The sequence below is a fragment of the Rousettus aegyptiacus genome, unplaced genomic scaffold (genome assembly GCF_014176215.1).
Source record: "Rousettus aegyptiacus isolate mRouAeg1 unplaced genomic scaffold, mRouAeg1.p scaffold_m13_p_2, whole genome shotgun sequence".
In the NCBI taxonomy this organism is placed as follows: domain Eukaryota; kingdom Metazoa; phylum Chordata; class Mammalia; order Chiroptera; family Pteropodidae; genus Rousettus; species Rousettus aegyptiacus.
This window is the reverse complement of record NW_023416295.1, coordinates 31,301,143-31,307,936: the sequence shown is the minus strand read 5'-3', so window position 1 is coordinate 31,307,936 and position 6,794 is coordinate 31,301,143. Positions and strand designations below refer to the sequence as shown.

Sequence of the window (6,794 nt, the reverse complement as noted above, 5' to 3'; positions counted from 1 at the left end):
TGAATTAAACCTAGGGCTGCAGAGATAGGTTATTGAGGAGCAATCTGCACCCCGATCAGAAAACTACTTGTCAGATTCTTCATCTGAAAGGCTTAGGTCTAGAATACACAGTTTTATAAGATACATCATTAATAAAATGCAGGTATTCTTATTTCCATTTTTAAGTTAAAGAAACTGAGTCTCAGAGAGATAAATTCTCCAAGACCATACAACCAATAAGTGGTAGATCTTAAATTCCAAACAGGCCTACTGCCTCTAAAGTCCATGCACCTAACCTTAGACTATTCTCCCTCCTATTTCGGAATCTAATAAAATATAATTTTACTTTCCCATATCCTGATTGCAAGTTCTAGCCCATCTTATCTAAGTGCTTTCTATGAGCATTTCCATAAAGTGGGAAATCCCACTCCTTAGGAAAGTACAGCCTCCATCCCATTATACTTTTCCAGGGAATAATTACTAATTATCTAGAGAGGTTGTGAGAAAAAAAGCTGAACATTACCAGCCAGCCTTGATCTCTTATTTGGAGCATCTTGCCCTCGACATATTTGCATTCTCTACTTACCTGTGTGGAATGATTTAGTGATTGGCCAACATTAAGATGGGTAAGTTTTATTTAGAAGATATTCATTAGGAAGCTAATTTAGATGAACGATCAAGTAAGGTTTCCTAATTCTGCTTTCTTATCATTAAAACCACCCTGCTTTTTGATATAGCATAGTGATAAAGAACACAGACTCTGAAGCCATGCTGCCTGGGGACAAATCTGATTTCACTATTTATACACAGAAAAATTACATAATATTTCTGTGCCTCAGTTTTCTCATACGAAAAATGGGGATGATAACACCCACAGCACCATTACCAATTGGCCAGGTCAAACATGCTTAACACTACTTCATAGCAACCGATAAGCTCAGATTCTCTGTTTTGTTATGTAAAAGGGGTCTCCTTACTCTTCGGCCTCCTGACTTACCCTTCAATCTACAGAACATGCTGTGATGAACTCCTCCAAGAATCCTAGCTCCAAATTGGGCGGGAAGAGTCATATGCTTATTATACAGATTTTCTGGCCTGATATTTCTTCTCTATACAATTTTTGTTCTTTAATACGGTACTTTAGTTTTAAATTTCTTCTTCTTCTACAAGATTCTACAATTATGTTTTTTCATCTTAGATTACTTTCTAATTCTCTCTAGGATCTTCTATTGAAAGATATAACCCTGTCTACTGAGAGGTATCAAGTCTGGCTATTAGGAGGTATAACTCTTCTGAAAAAAGAGACCTTGGATTTCGTGTGTGCATAAGCTACACACTCTGTCAAAAAGGACAACCCTGAGAGAGGAGGATTGTTCTTCGATCAAGGATATACAAGTAGCTACTGTTCCTTACGAGAGCCTCCAATGAGCTTACATTTGTAGTTAATAGTTCTTTCCTATAAATTCCTGGAACACTTTCCACAAGTTTCATTCTTCACATGTGAGGTTTAGGATTAAGGTTTAAGAGTAAGGTCTTCTGCCTTTGCTCTATGACTTCCATTGATTAGCTCTTTCAGCAAACATCTGCAACAACACAATGGTGCCTATTAACTGGGTTTTGCTGGTGGCCATAGCACCACACTTATAAGCAATTCTAGGTCCACATTTGTACATAGGCTCCCGGTCTCTCCCAACATTATCCGCTTATGAGCAATAAGAGCTACTACTTGCCTAATAACTCTAATGCCAGTTAACTATCATTCAAGAATTGCAAATATCCAGAGCACCACTTGAAATTTTCAAATCATTCACCATCTTTCTTGGAGAAATACAAACAACTTTTTATTCAACAATTATTATGTATTGGGCATTTTTTCTGGGTACTAAAAATGCAGAGATAAATAAGATACCTTTCCCGTGCTCTCAAAAGAGAGATAGCTAAATAAACTAGTAACTAAAACTTTCCAGTAAGGCCAGAAATAGTATTTTGTGCCAAGCGCAGTGAGAATACAGAAAAGGAATTAGAGTCAGGGCTGAAAATGAGGCTAAGTGATTTGAGCAGAGCTTTGAAGGAGAAATAGGAGATTGTCTAGTAGGCAAAGAGACAAAAGGCATATAAGTGTCATAGCTTCACTAACCAATAAAGCAGAAATACTACCAGTGAATGTGACAGTCTCCATTACAAAGCCAGATTGTGAGGGTATACAATCACTGTTCAGCTAGAACAGGTTGACTTAGTAGCAATTTGTCTTCAAGGAATAATAAAATGTACAGAATAATTAGCTTGAGCCTCTAATTAATCTGTGAATGATTTTAATTTTAAATTATTTAGCATTAAACATTTTTTATTAGATTTCAGAACCTGAAGCCCCAGGCATACATGTATAATTTTAAAAGTATCATTTATCTCAAGTCTTAAAAAGGACTTAATACTAAATAAATTAAATGGTAATTTTCCCAGTAATTTTTAAAGAATATATTATATCTAAATGTGGAAAGTATCTCAGAATACAGAAGATCATTTTCTAAATATTCTATCATAATTTGGAATTGACAGTTAAATAGATCATGTTTAAGCAATACCCAAAATTACAGATAAGAAGTATATTAGTTGATTGTGTTTTTTGTTTGTTTGTTTGTTTATATAAAGCCAGGAGACAGTGTTTTAATTTATCTTTGTTTCCTTAGGAGCCCCTGACAGTGTTATCAATAAATATCTATCACATAGATGGTTTTATTATTAGTTATTTATTAAGTGGAATCAACTACATATCAAGCCTTCAACATCATGGATGCTACAGTCTTATGTTGACATTTCTTTCTAATACTCCAGTAGGTGGATATTCTATAAATTAGAAGAAAAATAAATTATCCAAAAGTAAAAAAAAAAAAAAAAATTCAATTCGAAAGTTACTTACAAAATATATCCCTGAATTTAAGGACAAGACTTTATGTTCCATCAGTATGGATTAGAACTAGAGTTTAGAGAGCTCATTTATATTTGTCAAAAATCAAGTTTAAATTTATTGATTAAAATACATGCCTAGAATCATACAAATCTCCATGAAGCAGTTTCTCAAAAATAAAATCAAAGTACAATTGACTACAACACTGACAAGGATTCTTGTCATCAATGGATCTATTTGTTTTTTAAAATATTTTATATTTTTAATTACCATCAAAGTTCAGAATCTTACCAGTAAATTAATATTCCATGATACAATAGACTGATAGAAAGCATTTTTATTTTGCAACTGGTATCAATCGCAAGTGTCAAGATAAATACAACATAGAGAGATGATTGATAGATAGATAGATAGATGATAGAGACAGATAAAGTGACTCATTAATAGTAACTGAGATAAATAATAATAACAACACATTGAATTCATGACAAATGAATTAGACTGAATGTAGAAAAAATATAATTAAGATAATTTCATCTTTATTGTCAAAAATTGGAGCTAAATTATTTCTCTTTGAAAAATAGATACACACACACTAACACATAAAGATGTCTTTCAAAGATTACCTCATGAAATTCAAGAAAATGTAGAATATTAATGCATACTATTTTTAGTCCAGGTCTACCAAAAGTGTCTTTCAAATCTTAATTTTTCAGTTTCCTATTAAAGGAAACATAGTTCCTAATAAACTATTGATAAAGAGGAGAACTATTAATTGCACTGCCATTGAGAGTTCCTATGGATTAAAATACTACCTCTGTAGTGGGCTTTTAAAGGATTTGAGCTTAGCTAAATCCTTGATGAAAAACTCTGAGTACCCAGTGGCTGTTTTTGTGGTTAGGATAGGGCTAAGAGTAGGAGAGAGGGTAATGACACTTAAAAAAGTAAAAAACACAAAGAAAATCAATATGCCCCTTTATGATTCTTTCAGATACCAAGACTATGGCAAGAGTTGTTACACTATCAGTATGGAAATTACTTATCCTCTTCAACTCATTTTGAATAAAAAAATTAAAATAGTATCCAAATCAAATTTTATTGTAACTCTGTAGTTAATAAAGAGACTAATTTGTAAATTTTGGTACATATTTACCCTAGCATTCAATGCCAATGCACCTATGGCAATTCAGTGCAATCTTAAAAAAATAAAATAGACTTTGATGGTTAACTATTATTGCATGTGCAAAATAGTTCTCAAGTTGTCCTCACACATGAAAATGTGATGCTTTTTTTGGTTATTATTTAATTTCCTCTGTGTCCTAAATGTTAGTGTTAGTTCAGAATGCATAAAAGAGCGCCCACAGACAATAAATCCATCCATTGTTATTATAGAAATAGAACTGCAGCTGTTTTGCACCTGTTGCTAAAATCTTTTTAGACATTCTCAGTTGAGACTGTAATAGTTCTGCAGATATGCAATTCTGGACCCCTGTGTGAACAGAACTATGTAAATATTATACACAGTTTTAAAGAAACAGCTTTAAGAGTTTTTTAACTAAAAGTTTACACTGAAGTTCTCATACTAAAATCAAATGTTTTACTATTCTTCAATGGTTTATGTGTCCAAAACCAGAAAAATTTGGAATTGAGAGTTAGAAAATTAGCTGCTTATGTCTCCTGCCATGATGGATGAGGTAATATTACCCATGATCTTCATAATATTCACTAACATTTACTGAATAAATGGGCATGCGGCGATCAGGAATCTCATCTCACGAGGGCATAAACTGAGGCTTTAGAAAAGTCAAGTCACTTGCTCAAGGTCACGACGGAGCTATAAAGTGGCTGACCCTAAAGCTCATGTTTTCAGTCATTATGCATATTTCTTCCTTTTGTGATAACAGAGATTGATTACCACCCTATTTTCTACAAGAGGCACATGTGTAAAGATTCCTGTAAGATGCAAAGCATAAACTTACGTAAACCAATTACATTTTTTAAAAGCAACAACTCAACTCAGAACAATCCATTGTAAAATCATAGTGGATGATTTCCTATTTTTAGGACAATAAATAAATGACGGTTAATATACATCCTTTTGAATTACCTCTATATATATACTGTCCAGCATTTTCAATCAAGTCATTTCTTGGTTAATATGTATGACAACTTCAAAAGAGATTTTTAAATGTATTCAACAAAAAAATTTAATGGAACTGTGTCTGAGACTGAATACAAAGAGACACACAACTTCAGGAAGCTGTGTTTTCTAGTCTCTTTTAAGTCCTGACAAAAATGTTGTCAATTTGATTGTCTTAGAAAAAACATTGCTTATGGGAAGTATTTAAAAGTATTTATAAAATATTCTATGAATGACCTATTATAGATATAAGCTTCTGAGTTCACCGGTTAGATCTCCTGAAAATCTTTATATTAGGGATAAAAACTCCCTTTAAGTCACGGCATTCTATTTTAGAAATATTTAGGTAAAATCTCTTATTTATTTTAACCCACAGAATTGCAAAGATACTAATATTAATAAACTGTTCCTTAGCAACAAATAGTTCATGTAGAATGCCCTATTTTCTCTTTATTAGATGTTCTTAAAGCACTGTTCAAGCATTCCTAAATGATATAATATGTTTGATCATTATAATTTAGATTTAAAATACAGCGTAGCTGGTAAACTCTCAGAAACCATATAACCTCAGCAAGTTTGTTAAATAGTAAAAATCTGCCAATTGTTATTTAGTGAGCTCATTTGCTATTTTTTATAATTGATATTTGAGGCTAAGCTTGTTGAGGCGGGATGAGGGTTAGGTGAGGCGAAGCAGGAGGGTTTAGGCGTCTCTGGGGCCAGCTCTGAGCGACAGGTCCCGGCATGGGCTGCCTGGCACAGCGCTCTGATTGTAGCTGAGTCAGTGTGTTATGATGCCGTCTCCAACCTGGCTGCTGGAATCCCCAGTATTAAGTAAAATGTTCAAGGTTCCCCAGCACAGATGATGGCTACACTGACCTTCAGTTTAAGAAAATCTCTCTTCAGCTCCCATATAAGGTCCATTGCGCTTGCTGCAGTGCTCTCTTTGATTGATGCCTTTCACGTTGTAACCCTCCTCCCGCTGGCAGGCTATATCAGCAAAAGAGCAGCACCCCAGGCCGTTCCCACCCCAATCTTTGGCATCCTGGTGTTTCTGCCAAGATTTTACCACCTGCGCAACGCCTACTATACATCCAAAGGCTACCAGGTTACTTCTATGGTGACATTCGAGACTAGCATCCTCCTGAAGAGTCAGATGGGAGACAGCCCAGCTTTAAAATATCTAGCAGAAATTTTGGCTAAGGGCTAAGGAATTCTGCAATTTGCAGATGTTTAACAAAACAATGGCCAGGTTTTATGGGTCCATCCTTAAAGATGTTAACTGAGCTTACAATTAGTTAATCAGGACGTGCTCTATTTTTCATCTCCTGGCTCTGGCAAAAGCTCCTGACAAGTTTTTCCCTGTGAACCTGTATCATGGAAGAATAGCAATGTTAATTATATGGAAAAGCAAAAGGTTATTCTGTAGTGGGAAGTGTTCTTGCCACCACCCTTTTTAGAGTTGAGCGTTTCTCTAAAATAGTTTTCATGTCAGTTTGTTCTTGTGGCAAATGGAAGAATGTAGTATGTTAAATTTTTTATTGCTAGGTAATTTATTTTGAAAATATCTAATTATCTTATTCCCTATACTTAGTATTCTAGTGGAAGACTTCGGCAAAAGCAAATAACAATTTGGGTGCATCTTTTATATATATATATATATATATATATATATATATATATATATATATATATATATACTTACTTTCTTATTAATAGCAACTAAGAATTTTTTAAACCTCAGAGCAAGTTTTCAAAATGTAAATATTTTCT

The 6,794-nt window shown here is 33.8% G+C and overlaps 1 pseudogene; it reads left to right on the top strand.

The window, feature by feature from the left end:
• Positions 1–5,812: 5,812 nt before the first annotated feature.
• On the top strand, positions 5,813–6,158 carry LOC118613578 (annotated as a pseudogene).
• The last annotated feature ends 636 nt before the right edge of the window (positions 6,159–6,794 follow it).